Here is an 18,657-nt window from a genome sequence, read left to right as displayed (position 1 = left end):
TTCTAGAGGGAGGCAAAGTACGCAGCAAGTCATGAAGAGTGCGATTAAAACGCTCACACTGACCATTACCTGCCGGATGGTACGGTGTGGTGCGAGATTTTTCGATGTTGTAAAGACCGCACAACTGTCGAATGAGTGCACTTTCGAAATTGCGACCCTGATCGGAATGAATGCGTGCTGGAACACCAAACTTCGAAAACCACTCTGTGACGAGAACTTGTGCCACTGTAGAGGCACGCTGGTCACGAGTGGGAATGGCAAGTGTATATTTGCTGAAAACATCTGTCAGCACAAGGACATTCTCCAGCCCGTTATGGGTTGGTTCAAGCATGGTGAAATCCATTGCCAGGATTTCATTAGGCTCTGAAGCAAGCAGATGTCCCATGAAGCTACGAACAGGTGGCCCAGAGTCCTTAGCCACTTGACACCGCTCGCAGGTTTGACACCAGCGCTTCACATCAGACGACATCCCTGGCCAGTAGCACCGCTGCCTGAGCAATTCCAAAGTCCTGCCCACCCCCTGGTGCCCGTGATTTTGGTGGACCTCCATGAGGACTTTGTCCCTCAGAGCAGCTGGCAAAAGTACCTGGAAAACCAGTTCTCCCCCGTCAGAGGGAGAGACCTGCCGGTACACCAATCCGGCCCGTTCAACCAATCGCTCCCACTGCTTAAGAAGCACCAAGGCTGGTGGAGAGAACTGCTTCCGCTCGTCATAATTCGGGTATCGTTTCTGCCGCCAAAACACAAGAACTTCCTGGGTCACAGGATCAGCTCGCTGAAGTTCTCCAATATCTGCAGGCAGATGCGGAGGCAAGGCCTGAACAGCAGCCTGATAGGCTGTAGGCCCACTGGCCTGGAGAGCCTGTTGCAATGGCTGAGGAAGTGATGTACCAGAGACAAGGGTCTCAAGGTCCGTGGTTCTGGGAGGATGCAAGCGAGACAGAGCATCTGCATTTATGTTACTCTTGCCAGAACGGTAACGGATCTCAAAGTTAAATGACGCGAGTTGGGCTGCCCAACGCTGCTCCAGGGCTCCAAGCTTCGCCGATGATAGATGGCTAAGCGGGTTATTGTCTGTGAAAACAAGACATTTGTGGCCAAGCAAGTATTCACGAAATTTATCAGCCATAGCCCATTTTAGTGCCAGAAACTCCAGCTTCATGGAGCTATAATTGACAGGATTGCGTTCAGTCGGCCTTAAGCTACGACTGGCAAAGGCTATGGGCCGCACTTTTCCTTCTTGCTCTTGGGAAAGCACTGCGCCCAGGCCTCCATGGCTTGCGTCAACCTCCAAGATAAAAGGAAGGGAGAAGTCAGCGTATGCCAGCACAGGTGCGGTGGTGAGCTTAGATTTTAGTGCTTCAAAACTCCGCTGATGTTCTCCTGTCCATTTGTCCACGACTGGTTCAGACCGTCTAGACTTGGACCCCACAAGTTCAGCTACAAGGCGATGGAGAGGGGCAGCCAACTTGGCAAAGCCTTCCACAAAACGACGATAGTAGCTTGCGAACCCGAGAAAGGACCGCAGCGCCAAGATGGTGGTGGGAGGCTGCCAGTTGGCCACCACCTCAAGCTTGCTCGGGTCGGTGGAAACACCTTCGGCCGAAATAATGTGGCCCAAGTAACGCACCTCCTGTTGGAAAAAGGAGCACTTTGACAACTTGGCCTTCAGGCCCTCGTGTTGTAAGCGCTGCAGTACCACTTCCAGTCTCTCAAGATGTTGTCGAAAGGAAGATGAGAAAACAACAATGTCATCCAGGTACAAGAGCAGCGACTGACACTGCTGATCTCCAAAAACACGCTGCATAAGTCGCTGGAAAGTGCTGGGCGCATTACACAACCCAAAGGGCATGCGGTTCCATTCAAAGAGTCCGAAAGGAGTGCAAAACGCTGTCTTGGGTCGGTCAGCCTCTGCCACTGGGACCTGATTGTAGCCACTGGCTAAATCCAGAGTGGAAAACCATTGGGCTCCTGTGAGTGCATCCAACGACTCCTCAATCCGAGGGAGAGGAAATGCATCTTTTCGAGTGCGGTGGTTAAGCTGCCGATAGTCTACGCACAAGCGCAGACTACCATCCTTCTTTTTAACCAGCACAATCGGCGAAGCAAACGGACTACAACTTTCCCTGATAACCTGTGCACCAAGCAACTGATTAATGTGCTCCTTGACCACTTCGTATTCTGATGGCGGAATACGTCGATAGCGTTGACGGATGGGAGTGTCGTCAAGAAGAGGTATTTCATGTGCTATCAGGTTGGTGCACCCCAGGTCTCCATCGTGAGCGGAAAAGACAGAAGCATATTTCCAAAGAAGATGTCTGGCTTCCTTCTGTTCTTCGGCTGGCAAAGCAGATAGATCAACCACATCTATTTGGTCTTGCAGTGTGGGAACCACAGCTTGGGATGCAACGGTGGCCAGATAAGATGGAACCTCCTCAATACCAGAAGGTAAGCTCACCACACAAACTTCACGCAATGCACCAACCTCTGTACGAGGGTAAAGCAGCACATCAGATGTTCCCACATTCACAACAGGTATATACACAGTACCTCCCTCAACTCGAACCAGTGCTGGAGATGCAAGCAGTCCAGCGGGGAGACCCCGATCTAAGGGCTCAAAGAGCACAGTAGTCCCAGAATGCTGTGCAGAACAGGTGGCTGGAACGAGCTGCATGGTGCCACCAAAGATGCGGAAAGCTTTCTTGCCTCGCAGCTTAACCTTGCCAATAGCATCAGAAGAGGAAGTCAGAGAAGCTTGATGGCACCTCTGCAATGCCTGCACCACTGACTTTGGTGCTTCAGTGACGGTGGCTAACTTAAACAGGGCAGAGCCATGTTGCCCAAACAAGGTGCTGTAGCACCTTCGTAAAATGTTCATCCCCAAGACACCCGGGGCAGGAGGAGATGCATCAGCTGGAGGGTCCTTGACCACCAATAACCCACACCCTGGCAAAATCCTACCACAGAGCTCGACTTCGAGTTCCAAGTAACCGAGGTATGGGATGGGCAATCCATTGGCAGCTTGAAGCTGAAGCCAATGGCAAGATTTAAGTTTCTCTTGGTCCCAAGTCTCAAAGTATTGCCGAAAAAAGCTTTCTCTGACCGTGGACACCATGGACCCAGTGTCCACTAAACAAGGAACTGTTACTCCCCCCATAACCACATCCAGGTGTGGACAAGTGCTGATTAGCTTAGCTTCTCTCCGATCCCCCCACAAGACAGGTGAGCCAGTGGCAACTCCCCCCGAACTTTGACTCCGCAGTTCGACGGGCGCTAGTTTCCCGAATGCTGAGCTGGATCCCGCCGAGAGACTGGTCGGCTGGAAGCAGACACTGAAGGTTGAGGAGGGACACGCTCTCCTCTGCACTCCCTGGCAAAGTGGCCAGGCTGTTGACACCGCCGGCAGATAACCGGATCACGGTAAGAATAGTTACGCTGCTGACTGATCTGCAGCTGAGCAAGAGTTTCAGTAAGATGTTTAAGCTGTTCCTGTTGGAGCTTCAACATTTGTTTCACCTCCTGCAGCTCTGAAGCCTGGGGTGGACTAGCCACTAAAGAAGCAGTCTGGACGCCACACTGCAAGCCCGTCAACAAAGGAACTGAGTGGCTCCGGCCACGCACACCCCCTGGTAATCCCTCTCGCTCCCACCTAATTGCCTCCGCCCTAGCATCCAGCAGAGAGACAGTAGGCTGCCTGCGTACTAATTGTTTTAATTCTCGACGAAGGGAACCATCAATGACGTTTTCGATAAACTGATCGCGCAGCAGAACATCTGCATTTAACATCTCGCTTGGAGCACTTTGCTTCACCACAGACATCAAACTCATTAACGCGAGGGAGAACTCTTGTAGAGTCTCCCCATCCTGTTGTCGCCTCGAGAAAAACGCCTCCTGTAAGGCAACGTACGAATCAGTGCAACCATACAGCTCTCGCAATACCACAATAATTTTGGCTGGGTCACTTCTATCAGCAGTCGAGCGATATTTTATTTCTTCACGCGCCTCTCCCTCTAAATGGTCAAAAAGAAAGAATGCCTGATCAAGTGTGGACAGGTGGCGAGCCCTCATGCAAGCCTGAGCTTCCTCAATCCACTCATCTAGCCCTATACCTGATCTACCCCTAAACGCTGGGCACTTTCTATCTCTGGGTACAAGGACCAGTCGCTCGGTTACATGAGCGGTAGAAGTGGATGGTGTGAGGAGAGGTTCAGCAGGAATAGCAGGTGCAGCACTAGGACCAGGCACGGGAACAGCCTGCTCCAGCTGCAATCTGTCATTCTCTGCCCTCAATTGTGCCACCAAATCCCTCAACTCTTGTAGCTCTCCTTCCATTTTGATACAGTTACAACTACAGCTAAATAGAATGCTAGAGCCACTACTTCAAAGAGAAAAACAATACGCTCACCGCTGGTTCGTCAAGCTGCCATCCATACACACACGGCAATCTGAAAATCAAAAGGCAAAAAAAAACATAGAAAACATAGAACACACGTCTCTACCTCCACTGAGTGTATCCTGCCGACAACGCCAGGTTTGTGGCGACACGAGGGTTATTACTATGCTATACACCAAATACCGACAACGCCACCTTGGGTTCTGGCCAAGGACCAGTAGTAAAGGTCGACTAGTACCTTCAGAACAAAAAGACACTCAGGTTCGTTTACTCAGGGAGGGAATGAGACGGAGTTCAATGATCATACTAACGATTTATTATTAAAACAATCATGAGATTGACACTGTAACAAAAAAAGAAAAGAGAGCCCAAATAAAAAGGGGATGTAGTCTGAGGCTTACCGGCTGGAGGAGGGGTTTGGTAGGGGAAGTGACATCCAAAAGAAAAAGGAGGACACCCCACACACACACAGCAAAAGGTGACGTGTAAACAAAGAAAATCTTAAAAAGGGATCACACAGCACACAGGACCACCACCACCCAGGAGAACCACCACCACCACCGTCGGCCTTCAGCGCTAAGGGGAGAGGAAAACACAGTTAAACGGGCTCAAATTTAAGGAACCAAATGTAAATGATCAATTGATAAACTGAAAAATGTTAAATTATAGTAATAAATCAACCACACACAAGAAACAAAAGAGTCTCTGGCCAGAGATAAACTCAACAATTAACCAGTTTGACAGTTTTAACTCAAATGAATCATATTAACATAAGTTCAACCATTAAACAAAAAGTAAATAAATAAACAATTCGACCAAACCTTGCCGGATTACACTTAAAACACACACACACACACACTTCACAATCTTATAGCGAGTGACAGAGTTCGGGCAGACTCGTAGCATCCAGTACGAGTTACAGTCACACATACACACACACACAATGCAATCACACGTAGCAACGGTAAACAGGTTGACCACAGGCGGCCGACCGGATCGGAACCAGGCCGTCGGAGCAACAGTCACAGAGCAACAGGACAGCGGCAGAACAGCGGCGAAGCAGCGGCGAAGCAGCGGCGAAGCAGCGGCCAAATAGCCGTAGTTAATCAGCTGTGTTTACACCTGGCGTTAGCGCTAGCGTTAGCGTTACAGTTACAGTTATAAGTCCGGGTGCATTAGCATCCCGTCCAAAGAGGGAGAGGGGTGAAGAGATCAGTCGTGGCAGGGAAGACAGCCACCATGCAGCACACAACCAGCAGACTGTTAGAGGGAGAGGAGCGGAAGAGGAGCTTAGCCCCTGGCTACAGCAGCAAACAACATAAGCCTGTCATCACTCACCAATGCTCTGGTTGCAGCAATAAACACCGCCCACGAACGATCGGCTCGACCGCGGTGAAGACGCCGGATCTGTGCTCGGATGCTAGCGGCACATACAACGACCCGGGAGCGAGAGATCAGGAGGAGGGACACAGCCTACTTTTCTTCCCTCGGTAAGCGCAGTGATTGGCTAATGAGGCAGAGCGGCCGGAGTGCAGTCAAACCAACTAAATCAGTGGGGCCTCATACCACTACATAAACAAAAAGAGATTCAATTTCAGTAGACGTCGAATAGACAGTTGTGTTTTGTTCAGGCAGAAGCACACAAATCCAGTCATGAAGGTTGAATTGCCTCATGTGTCATTTACTTGCCTCCGCACATGTCCCCCTCGCATCAAGTTGTATTAAAATGCCTCATATTTGCATACACACCAATCACTGAACCAATCAGTGATGGTGAATTGTACTTCTGCATTTAAAATGGAATAGAATACAACTTTATGAACCCATCCTTTAGTAGTAAAAATACAAACATATTTCAGGAACAGTGGGCAGCATGCATCTGCACCAAGGGGGTTGGGTACCAGAATTTCAACCGACAAACCTTCCATTTACAAGCCCAATTTATTCTGTAAGTGGTTTTCTAACAAGTAAGGTAAGAGCTGTCTTGAAGTTGGTCGAATTGACTCAGCATTTGCTCTAACATGTTGGGACAATGAACGAATGAAGAGTGCAGTGCTTCGAGGTTTCACTTTCTAATCACACTCCCTGTAATTAGTTTGCGTCGTTTCCTGGAATAACATGCTGATGTCATAATCATGACAAAGTGATAAAGCAGAACACGACTCCACCAGCTGTGGGACCTGCTCTCCCAGCACTACTTTCCCAGTTTATGAATTCTCCACGAGGGCACAATGATTCGATCCACTTTTCCATGTAGGCCAGACATTGACTCTGTGCTTCAGTTAATCAAAGAGCAAATGTAATGCAGGCGGCAGTGTTCAGGCAGAGCCTCTGCGTTAATCGATTGGATACTAAGCTCTACAAAGACTTTGCACAACAGATGAGACAAACTGTATCAGCTATTGTATTATCCAGAAGGACATTTGTTGATATTTATCAGGTTTGTTCTGTTGTGTCCTGTTTATTGATAGAAACACATCATGCTTTGTTGATTTTGTCTGTCACGGTAACGTGGGGCAGCAGCCAAGAAATTGTAGATTATTTTTTGTAATCTACAATATTTGTCTGTACACTGTAATTTGTAGATTAAGGCACCTAGTTTCCAATATTTCCATATTCATCTTTGTGGCCCTGATATTATTCTGAAACGCCCTTTGACCTGTGTGATACTTTCTGTGTTCCATGTCCGCACCTACATTCTTACTAAAATAAGGGTCAGCATCAGAGCCGCATTTCACATGCATATACTTAAACTCACATTATATAGTTTTATATTACATTCCAGTAATAGGGATCTCTTGCAAGGAGTCCATCCTCATTTGGATGCACTTGTATTCTTTGACTGCTGAGTTGTCTGCACACCAATGGACTTCCTTAGCACAACAGACCATAGCGGACGTCTATGAACACACGGGCATGAAAGGTGTGACTCAGGTCTTAACGTTTCCCCATGCGAGTGGCTCTGGGCCCCAGAGTTGCTTGAAGCACTCCCGTGATCAAGTCGACTGAGATGCGTCAAACAACATTTTGTGCAGCTTTTCCAGTCACAAGTTCATTCCAGGCCACACCGCGTCCACTACCATTGAATATCGGGTGAATGTTGTCACTATCAAATGTGAGTTCTCACACATGCCAGTATGAGGCTCCCAGCCCAGTAGAGACCCCACTATTGTCCCAAAGAGGCTGGCACAAATAGGCAGCATATTGAAAGACATTTGGATCGCCATCACTGGGCTCTGTGTGTGTTCGGCAGAGACTGAACAGAAACAGACCGGGGCACTTGACTAGTTCACAGTCCATCTCATCTCCAAGTGTCTTTGGCTCTGTCTAGTATTGTCATTATGCAGATAAACATTCAAGTGCCATGTTTGGTCACCCATGGAACAAACTGACTCATTCACACAGCCCTATACCCCCAGGGTGGATGAAAGGGGGCCAGTGCAAATAGAAAGCCTCGACTTCCATTTACACCCCGCTTTTTATCGGTTCCTAACTCAGTCCCCCACCCCCCCGTCCTTTATTTCTATTCAAAGTCATTTTCTTGTTCGTCGGTGTAAACAAGGAGGTGGAAAGGAGCAGAGCCAGATTTTGAGGCTGTTGGAGAGCTGAGATTTGAATGCCAAGCTCTCAGAGTTGTCAGCAGAGAGAGGATGGGATTTTATAGAAACTGTGAGGGTGGTTGGGAGGTGTGTGGGGGAAGTTTTGGCAATACATAAAAAAGATTGGACACACTGGAAGCCGGTGATGCCAAAGCTTCCAAGCTTGAGCTATGGCAAAGAGGGTGTTGAGACTGAAAATAATTCAAGTGTATCATGCAAATGGTTCGAACAGCAAAGGAGGTTAGATTTTAATATGCGTTAAAACGCATAAAAGAGGAGTTTGTGCAGAATAAAAACCACACACAGGAGTGTCAGCCTCAAGAATACTGAAACAATATCCCCTTTTAATTACCATTTGCTTTCCCAAACTCCCCATGAACTCACATGTAACTCCACCAAAGTGACATGTCTCTAAATCTTTCTCCACACACTGTTTCACTTTGCTTTAACAGCAGCTCCAGGTGCACAGCTGTCACATCGTGATGCATTCACCAACACCTGCCTCTCCACATGTCAGTACTGATAACGGAGTGGAGTGTGTGGAATCCATAATGGAGAATGAAGAGATGAAGTGATGTTATAAATTGCATGAACGCAGCAGTATAGAGGTAACTTCAAAAGGTTTCCGTTGGCTCGGTTTGAATTGAGCAATGAAACGTTTCAGCCAACTCTAAGAAAAAGGTCAGGATTCCTTAAAACCTCATCCAGGAAAGATGGGCATCATTTAAACATGCCTTGGGCCTTATGAATAAAGTCAACAAATCCCTTAAAAACGTCAGGGCTTCTGTTGCTGCTGCTGTTGTGGGGGAAACATCCTTGATGTGTCAAGTGTAGATGATTCTTTATGAGAGTTATCACATTCAGCACTTAAAAAAAATCAAGATTTTGGGCAAAAGGATGTTTCACAATATGTTTTAGTCAACAGCAAAGACATGTTTAATTTCTTTTGCACTTAAGAATGGCAATCGAGGGACTCTAACCAAGCACATCAGCGGCTAAATGCATTTTAGCATCATAATTCAATAATTACAGAGCTATGCATGTTTGTTATTGGACCATTAACCAAACAGGAGGCAGTATTTTCAGTTAGAAAACATTCAAATGCAAAGTTTGATGTGACATTTCAAGCAGCAAACCACTAATATAACCACCTAGTACAGAGTCACATGTTTGCCATGGATGTGCTTGTTCACCATCTAACTTAGCAAGCTGTTTATAATTGATGACAGTGTATACACTCGCTGTATTATTCATCAGTTTTGTCCATTTCAATTTTCATCAGACACTGCGGTTGCAGTGAAACATGGGAATGTGTTTGATGCTGGAAATTCACAATTGTGTGTCAAACAAAAGAAATTAAAATTAAACTTTAACCGTGATGGGGTTTTTTTTTTGTTTGTTTTTCAGAAAAGAGTGTGCAAAGAGGAAGAGCTGCAACGGAGGCATCTGAGAGCAAACACTAAAGGTAAATAAATCAATCTTCACTCCAGCACGACGTAATGAAAGGCATGACATCACGCTAGCTTGTTGATGTTCTCAGAAATCAGGAAATGGGTTGTGTATTCAAATCATAGCGTGCAATATCACAGCAGCATATTCTCCACAGTGACAAACGATCCAAACAAACGAGGCCTTGTTGCACTGATTAGGAAAAAATTAAGTTGTGTAATATGTTCAGGAGAATGTGAAAACTTCCCTGTGATATGGACACGAGGAAAACAAAGTAAACATAAGTAAACAAAGGTGGCATACCACTAACAAGCTAGCGGTAACATCTGTCATGCAAAAGTACTTTGTCGTCTGTGTTTGGATTCTGATTCATACAGACAAATTCTCCTTGATTCTCCTTCAATTTCAACATTTATCTTTTTTCTACTTCAAATTGTGCTCAATCGGAATGTGTTAACTGTACTAATACAATAAGGCTTCATTTGTTATACCTTATTAACCGCAGTCGTACGCTTTGCGCAGGAAAACAGATGTCGTGTGTTGTGTTTTTGTTTAAACGTATAAATGCATTACGCCACACGGCATCGGGAGTGTCACAAAGTACAAACAAAAGTCACCGAATGACTTGAACCACATGTAGAAAGTCCAGTAGAGAACTACGGCGAACCCCCAGACAATGACAGAAGCAGACACGTGCACTTAGCCCAGCCATGCTTGGACCCATATGGAGCATTCAAGCCCCCAAAAATAGCCCCGCTCCACCCACCCCACACCCACTCCACTCCTCCGATGTATGACAACCCCATTGTGCGTGTGCTATAAGTGGTGAAAAAAAAAAAAAACCTGAACGCATCGCCTTTAAGGGAATGAACTCAATGAAAGTGAATTAACCAACAAAGGGGGCACTTACATTCATGAGCCTCACATGGTCCTCCGCCAGAGGAGGGGAGACGCGTGCGGTGATTCCTCCCTGGTTAAACACAAGTGAGTAACCTTGAAAAGAGGTGAAGAGAGAGACAGTGAGAGAAAGTGAGGGAGAGAGACAGATGGAAAAGGAAAGGTGAGAAAGAGGACGGCGATTCATGCATCTACACACCCAGCGTACAAGCAAATCAAAACACTTAGGTTCTTTTCCTGCATCTCCCCTCCTCCTCCTCCCTCCTCCTTCCTCCTCCTCCTCCTCCTCCTCCCACCATCCAACCACCCCCAACCCTTCGGGTTTTACTTGTCATGTGTTCAGGCTCAGGCGAGCGTGAAGCGATCTGTGGAAGCCAGCACTCACAAGTGCTTTGTCCAGCGGTTGGGAAACTCATGCTTCCATTACTTGGAGCATCAAGCTGCTTGGCCTCTTCTGTGTGGCTGATCCAGAGCAGATGGATGACGAGGCAGCAGGATGATACCCAGCATCTTCACTTATCCGTTGCACCTTCCCTTGGCATTTCATTCTTCTGTGAATGTGTATAAACTCTCGATTAAATGGGCTGCAGCTCCTTATCACAGTTGATTCCTTCAAAATAAGAGTGACGGAACAATTTATCACTCTTGTGCAGACACAAACTGACATTACCTCAACTAAATTAAATGGAAAGCTCTTTCTGTGCAGCCATTTGCTGATTACATGAGTTCTTTTGCTGAATTTTATTTCCTCTCTCGCGCGCTCTATCTCTCCCCCTTTCTCTCTCGCTCACTCAAAGAGCTGATGCAAACTGTCTCAATATTTTTGTAATGTTTGCAATTTTCCCCCTCGTACTTTGAGATGCTTTTAACTTTCACTGGTTGTCCCTCCAAAGGGAAGAGAGCGGAGAGCAGCAGATGTTTTTTTTTGTTTTTTTTTATTTAATTCAAACTCAACAGTTTAACTTTGAACGCTCCCTTCTGAAGCTTTTTAAATAGTGATGGACTAAATATTTGATTTGCAAAAAGCAGGTAGTTAAACTACAGTCTCCTCCCAGGAAATACTGATAGTTAAATTTCTATTTCAACAGTTTTGGTGGAGTATTCTCAGCATGAGGACTATAAGATCAAAGCAGATGAGAGGTAGACAAACGTATTATTTTAGGATGGCAGGAGGAGAACCGATGACTGACGATGCTCCCTATGTCCGTCCATCCACTTCCTACCGCTTTATCCGCCAATCTCAGCTGACACAGGGCGATAGGCGGCGTACACCCTGGACAGTTCCAGCTTCAGTTTCTCACGACTCTTTCTGTATTTCTCAGTGCAGTGGTTTAGATTTGCATGCAGCACACAGGAAATTACTTGTTTTGCATCAAGTGAAGTCAACACAATGCTGTACGAGCATGGTCAGCAGCTAAGGGCGAGTTCCACTGCGCCGTGTGACAGACCAGACATGCCTGATCGTCTGCTTCAGTGCATGAAGAATAAGATTAAAGTGAATATCCAATGTGTCACACATTTGAGTGACTGTAACTCCGTAAAGATTGTAAATCAGATGATGGAGAGCTGCTTTTAACGTCGGTATCTCCTCTCGCTTATACGCATGGACACAAAGAGAGATAATCTTGAGATGCATTGGCTTGTGAAGGAAGCGGTGGAGTAATCTTTCAAACCAGGCCTTTGTTATCCGAATCAGATTCTGCTAGTGCATCCACTTTGGTGTTTTCGCTGAAAAGGTAACTTCCCGGACGGTTCTCTTGCTGCACATTGCTTTGTTAAGGGTTGCTGTTGTTGTGCGCTCGAAACAATTGTGATCACTGGGGGAGGAGGAGGAGGAATACACAGCGAAGCTCCCATGAGAGATTCAAAGACGTTTCAAAGCTGTGGTGATTTGAGTGTTTGTTCAGAGTGCAGCTGTCTCAATATCTTCCCAATGAGCTCGAAGATCAGTCCAAATGTGTTCCACGTCAACCTCTGGCACTTTCTATAAAAATGCTTTCATTGTTTTTCTTTCGCTGCAGTGGAGAATATCACAAACACTGTCATTCCTTGCACAGGGTATTGCATAAATAGTGGGACAATTACCTGGGTAAAAGACAAAGATCGAAGAAATGGTTATCCTGCGTCACATGCTTTAGGTTGAACGTGTGCACAGGATAGATGACCGTCTTTTGTACCAGACGGGGCCTTTTGAATTCAAAGTGGATCATAAAGTGAGCTTTTTTATGGACTGATGCAGTTTCCTGGCAGTTTGGACAGGATTAATGCTGGTGCAAATCATCAAAGAAGCATTCATCTCTTCAAGAGATTTCACAGCTAAAGCAAATAAAACATGTGAAGGTTTAGAAGCATAGAAATGCCTGATTTCTTAGATTAAAAATGAATGACTCTACTCGGAGACAAACTCTCACGTTAACCCCAAGCAGCTACAAATTTGATACTTAAAAGAAAGTGCAGCTATACCACATGATAAGTGGCTATTGAAGTGTTATAGTTTATGACCAAGGTAAAAACCTGCCCTTGTAAAGTCAGAGTTTGGTTTATAACCTCTAAAGAACATCAAAGAGGATAATTAATAGCATCAGTATGCTCCGGACTGAGATGTTTGGTTATTTGCGGCACACTGTTCGTACAAATGCCAGCTGTGTACAGTTTGAAAGTGAAACAAACAGGTCAAGGCTGCATTAAAGCGAGCGTCAGCAGCTTTTCCCTAGGTCAACTCTGCACCGGGAGGGAGCCACTGACACACAATCAACATATGTTGACCCATTTAGCCAATCTGTACACAGCAAAAAGGCATGAACATTACAGGTGTTTGAGGCCATACAGGTCGCCTCATATTCCAACATAACCTCATATTCTAGTTACTATTTCCCAAAAAAGTTTTTTTGTTTTTTTCCACCCATCAGCACACATAACCACTGACTTAATAAACGAGTGTCCTATTTTAGCAAACATTGCAATTAGCCCAGTACTGTTTTAATTGCAGCTGAACTGGAAATATATCATTATGTCATTAAATAAATAGCAAATCATTCCCGTATGAATGCACAAGACAATAGGACGACGCTATTTTCTGTGTCTCTATAAATCAAAGGAAAGCAGGATTCACAGACGAGACGGAGCACAAAAGAGGAAATGTCCTTTGGTGTCATCAGAGACGAGTCCCATTTTTGAGGACGAGGATCCTCTTCTTGCTCCTGATGGTGCAATAATGTAATGTAAACTATGGATTCAGTGACAAAATATTTTGGAAAAAGTGGCAAAACCACATTTTTTGTTATACTAATAACACGTTTGTAAAGATCACATTCGTATGACGGAAAACTCTGCACAAGCATGTTGTGAACCAAAGTTGTCTCAGTATTTCATAACACGGAGTTTCCCCTCCATTCTTCACTTTACCAAATAAAACATTATAGGCATGTTTTTACATCTTGTTATACGCAGTATGATGTTGTTTTCGTGGATGTTTGGGTTAAACCTTGAAATTCAGCTGGACATATTTGGTGTTTTGGGAAACTGGAATTTCCTGTGCAATGGAAGCTTAGTGGATTTAAGCAGCATGAGACAGTAAATAACACCAAGTTAATGCAGTCGAATTGTTGGGGCTTCTGCTTGTGTGCACTGCCCACTCAGACAGACATTGTGTTGTGTTGTGTCCTGACCTCTCAGTGTCTCTTGTCTGCCTGACCGAGTCATTCTCTCCTCATGTTCTACTGGAATTTTCGTCCCTGCCGCTGTAATGCAACACCACAACAGGAACTGGCATTTGCACTCTGCCCAGTGTCTTCTGTGGCTTTTCCACTTGTCATATTACTCATTACTACCATCGGTCAGTGCCTGCGGGCTTTGGGACAAAATGTAGGGGGATGGGCATGCATGTCATGACCACTTCCTCTCCTGCTCACGTCCCCGCGACCCACGAACCGCCCTTTCATCAATCTATATGTGCGGTGGCAACAGTATGCAGGACTCAGCTGTGAGACGCAAGCATGCGAGCTGACCTGGAAAAAAGAATTCCTTTGCTCCTGAGGGCCTGGAGGGTTTGAAGGGCACTCTATAGGAGAGGCTGGCTGGTAATATTGCTCCCATCAGCCTCGGCTGTTGGTTCGCCATGCTGTGCAGGAAAGTGGATGCCAGCCATGCCTTTTTGCCAAAAACTTTGCTTTTCTCTTGACTAAATCCAGATATTATAACACTAAGTGAGGGACTCTGAGGACACTTAAAGACCTTTGAGCATCCCCTTGGCGCTACTTCTCATTAGAGAAGAGAGGATGTTCACGAGGCTCTTTTTTGTACATTCCTGTTTCCTACCGCTTCCTCCATCGTGCGTGCTGGGTAATTTAATTAAGTCCACTGACTTTTCTAAAGGGCAACTCCTAGAACCAACACAATTAATAAAATGGGGGGTCTCTTCTGCTCTCTGTTGCTCTTTGTTCATTTTTTCCCCATCGAAGTGTCTCAGCACAATCTCCCCCACCCCATGGCCCCAAACTTAATTTGCGTTCCTGAAAAGTCAAACCTGGCTTCTCTCCTGTAATTATTCATCAACTTTAAGCTCAAAGTAAATATCACATAAAGAATTCAGCAATTTCAAACTTCATTTTCTTTCGGGGATAAGCAGGGGTAATTTACATATCTTTTTTTTGAAAATACCTTTTCATGTGCCGTTTTCCTCCTGCAATTGCTCAGCACACTATTTTTCCATTTTTGGCAAGCAGCAGGAGCACACACTGGTGTGTGAAATCGTGCCTTCAACTCAGCCACAATCCTCAGGGAGTCTGTCAAATGTCAGCGTTTAAATGACACGGCTTTCGAAATGGATGCAGCTCTCTGGGAGTCTTATTAGCAGGCTGTGGCTCACAGATGGCTCAGGAGTCCCTCAGGACAGTTCAAAGTGTAATGAGGTTAATTAGCAGGAATCACAAACTCCACTTTAGACAAATCCTCATATTATGTGCTGTTGTGGATATTTTTCTTTTAGAATGACTTTAATACTTTAGACCTCAGTCTAACAATATGAATGAAGTGGATTATTCAAGCTTACCATGTGGAATTCTTTACATTGAACCCATTGCAAGCTGTTTGTCAGAGACAAATGTGTTGTTTTGGGTATTCATGCAATAAAGACACACTTAATCTGTATTTTATTCATTATATTAGACATGAATGGGTCAATTTATACTGAAAAATAAGGTCACTTAATGACATTTCAGTCCTACCAACGCTAAACAACTGCCCAACAGAAATTGGATTCTTTTTTGTGCCATATAGAAATGACAGTTTTTTTAAAATCCTGCAGCATAAAAGAAACCTGCATTTTACACTAATTCAGAATAATCCAGCCAGAAATCCCATCACGTACACACACACACACATACTGGCTGAGTCTGCGAGAGTCGTTTGAGGATACATTGGTCATGAAGCCGGGCTGAAGGTCAAAATCTAGAGGACAGTTCCCTCAGGCAGTAAAGAGAAAGGTTTTAAGGTCAGACACAAAACAAGCCCGCGCACACAGAGAAACTAAGTGGTGTGTGTGTGTAGCTGGCTTCCTCATATATGAGTATCAGTTATTGACACAAAAAGATCTCATTTGCAGCTTGGTTAGCTTTTGCACCGCGTGTGTGTGGCGCTGTGGACGCATGTTGTGGGCGATTGCTCCCTCGACCTCACAGTAGATCTCGTTTTCCATTGCGTGTTCTGAATTATGCATCTCCTCACCTGCTTAAAGCACACAGTCGGACACACTGCTTCATCATTGTACAGTTCAAGTGGGATTGTAAAGTACAGCTTTTTGAGTTCCAGCCATCATCAGTCAGCCTCGTAGTTGCAGGTTGATTTTAAGAATAATTGAAAACCCAATATTACACTTTTCACTTTGTTATTCTGTTGCCCTTTATGGAACTGCAGTAGTCTTTGTTTAGTGATATTGAGGCAGATATTGGCTTTATAAATATGGACGATGAACAAAGACTGCGTCGGCTAATTTATGGTTTGTTTGTTTGTTTGTTCTTCGAAGTGAACAAAGCAAGGCAGAACAAGGTCATTAAAGTAAGAAAAAAGAAAACAACCCGGCAGACAAAGGAAAATACTACTTACATTATGATTCTGCTCTGTTTTGGTGCAGTCTTGAATAACTTATGTAACACATTTAACATGAACACACCTTTTTTCTTTTGATAGATTCATTTCAATGTTCTATGTTACTAATATATTACTGGAAGATTGAGATTTAATGTATGTGTTATTTAATCCCACATAGTATTTAAATTTCATTTAATCTAATATTTTGATTGTTGTATATATCTTCTACACCTCCTGGGTTCCGCTGCACGGAATAGTTTGCTATTGTAAAAATAGCATTTCTATATTTGCTTTATCATCCTTGTCTTTATTCCCAATTGAGATCACGTTGAAAGCTTTTCAAATGAATACCACAGCATCCACTTTCCTGCATGTATATTTCATGCTCTCTGATTCTTGTACTGTATTTCTACATTTGTACCAGTCCTTATTTCTCCTTTTTCCTGCGCGACTCCTCTGAACAATGCAGCCTTTGGCTCTTACGAAGCATTAAGGTCTGTCAGACGAATTGGAAAAATCTGGTTTCAAGAGGCTTTCAAAAACCACATGAAATCTTAAACACTATAGTTTCATTTGGCGCCAGGACTGAACATAAAGGTTTCTCAGTGGGGCTTTAACTGGGTTTCTGATCAGTGTGAAATGTTGATGGAGTGGAAACAGAGTTCACAAAGTGAGCGTTTGTCTTTTTCTTGAACGTGAGCGGCGCGTAGTCGCTATTAGAAAGTCTGAAATCGGCGATTGTGCCCGGTTGCGTGAGTAAAGCAGCGATTGTAACATGCTCAGTCACACGGATGCCTTTAAGACATTTTAATTTGAAGTTTCTTATTTCGCCTGAAAATGGCAACGTCACTACATTATCATATTCGGAGTGAAGTGTACTCATGTGCAAACGCTGCACTGGCAGAGATAAAAACAGCTCTTCACATCACTATCATATTATCCGCGGCCCACATTCTCTGCATTGCTTCACTCATGTGGCTGAAAATGTAAATTTGGGTTTGTTAGTGTACGTCCTGCATTATATTGACTCGGGTGAACTTGTGTCACATTTCTGAGGTGGTTCGCAGTTGTAAAGGGTTGTAATTTGTAAAAACAATCAATAGAAAGAGGCTAGTAAGCTGGACAGTAACTGTTTCTTCATAAATGTTCAAATACAGACAAAATCAACACTGACAACGAACAGAATTCTTTGTCTTCTTCCTTGTACATTCTTGTATCTTTAAAACAAAATAGCTTTAAATGCTTTAATCTTTTCTCTACCACCTGGAACATCTTTTTTTTACATCCTTTGTTCACAACTATAATATAAACTGAACATAATGACAGACGCTCAAGCTCAAACTTCCCATCTTACCGTCTAAAATATCTACAAATACCCTAAAATAAACATGCAGGTTGTTCAAAGGGCAGTCTATACAAACCTGTCTTAAAATTAGCTCCACTACAAAGTTTGCAGAAATCCTCTGAGAAGTGTTGATTTAATGAGGTTACGTCTTGTGCCGATGCCCTCGATATGAAACTATCTGGCAGATTGTGTGTGCATCTCGATCATGTTGCATTAACTAACTCCAGGCATGAGCGCGTCGGGTGAAGTGTTTGCACGTGAACATGCCACAGGACAGCGGCGTCCAGATGTGTCCTCTTTTGAATTACAAGCACAACAGGGATGAATGTGGATTTGATTTTCAGATTTGAGGCTAATTATCGTTTTTGTTCCACTGAGCAGAAAAGCATCGTGGTCCTCCTCCACCACACTGAGGATGGAACAGAAACGTGTTTTGCTTTTGTGGAAATCAATACGGGACATGTGATGGAAAAATAAACATAGAACAACCAAAAGGTCATGTCTCCAGTGAAGCCTTTTCTCGGTGCATCTGATTTTTATACTTAATCCTTTTTTGGGAGTGATCCTAATGTGGAATTTATATCTGAAACACAGACTAACACACAAAAACCACCACAGTCACTGTTTCCACTGTATTTCCAGGAGCTATTTGGCTATCTTGAGCAGTTTGTTTGGCAAGTCCAAAACCATACTATCTCCATGTGCTCCAAATTTCCAGTAGTCACCCTCTGTCTGACAAATGACAAATGAAGAAGGGAATATCACAGAATTTCTGGCACCACTCTATTACAGAACCTCCAGAATCTAGATGGAGACATTTCCTGGTACATGGCGGCTTTGAAAGTAATAGTAACGGAGACAGGAATGAAACAGAGTTTGATGTCTGA

The 18,657-nt window shown here is 44.5% G+C and overlaps 1 protein-coding gene across 1 annotated transcript in view; it reads right to left on the bottom strand.

Annotated features, from left to right (window-relative positions):
• The window catches only part of LOC122785654 (E3 ubiquitin-protein ligase Midline-1-like), a 51,716-nt gene extending 41,259 nt beyond the window's left edge, over positions 1–10,457 (bottom strand). The window contains exon 1 of the mRNA XM_044051561.1: positions 10,352–10,457. The gene's annotated coding sequence lies outside the window, so the exon portion shown is untranslated. The remainder of the gene's footprint in view (positions 1–10,351) is intronic.
• Between the last annotated feature and the right edge of the window lie 8,200 nt (positions 10,458–18,657).

The sequence above is a fragment of the Solea senegalensis genome, linkage group LG2, assembly GCF_019176455.1.
Source record: "Solea senegalensis isolate Sse05_10M linkage group LG2, IFAPA_SoseM_1, whole genome shotgun sequence".
Lineage (NCBI taxonomy): Eukaryota > Metazoa > Chordata > Actinopteri > Pleuronectiformes > Soleidae > Solea > Solea senegalensis.
Note: the sequence above shows the minus strand (reverse complement) of the source record. Positions and strands in the feature narration are given on the sequence as shown.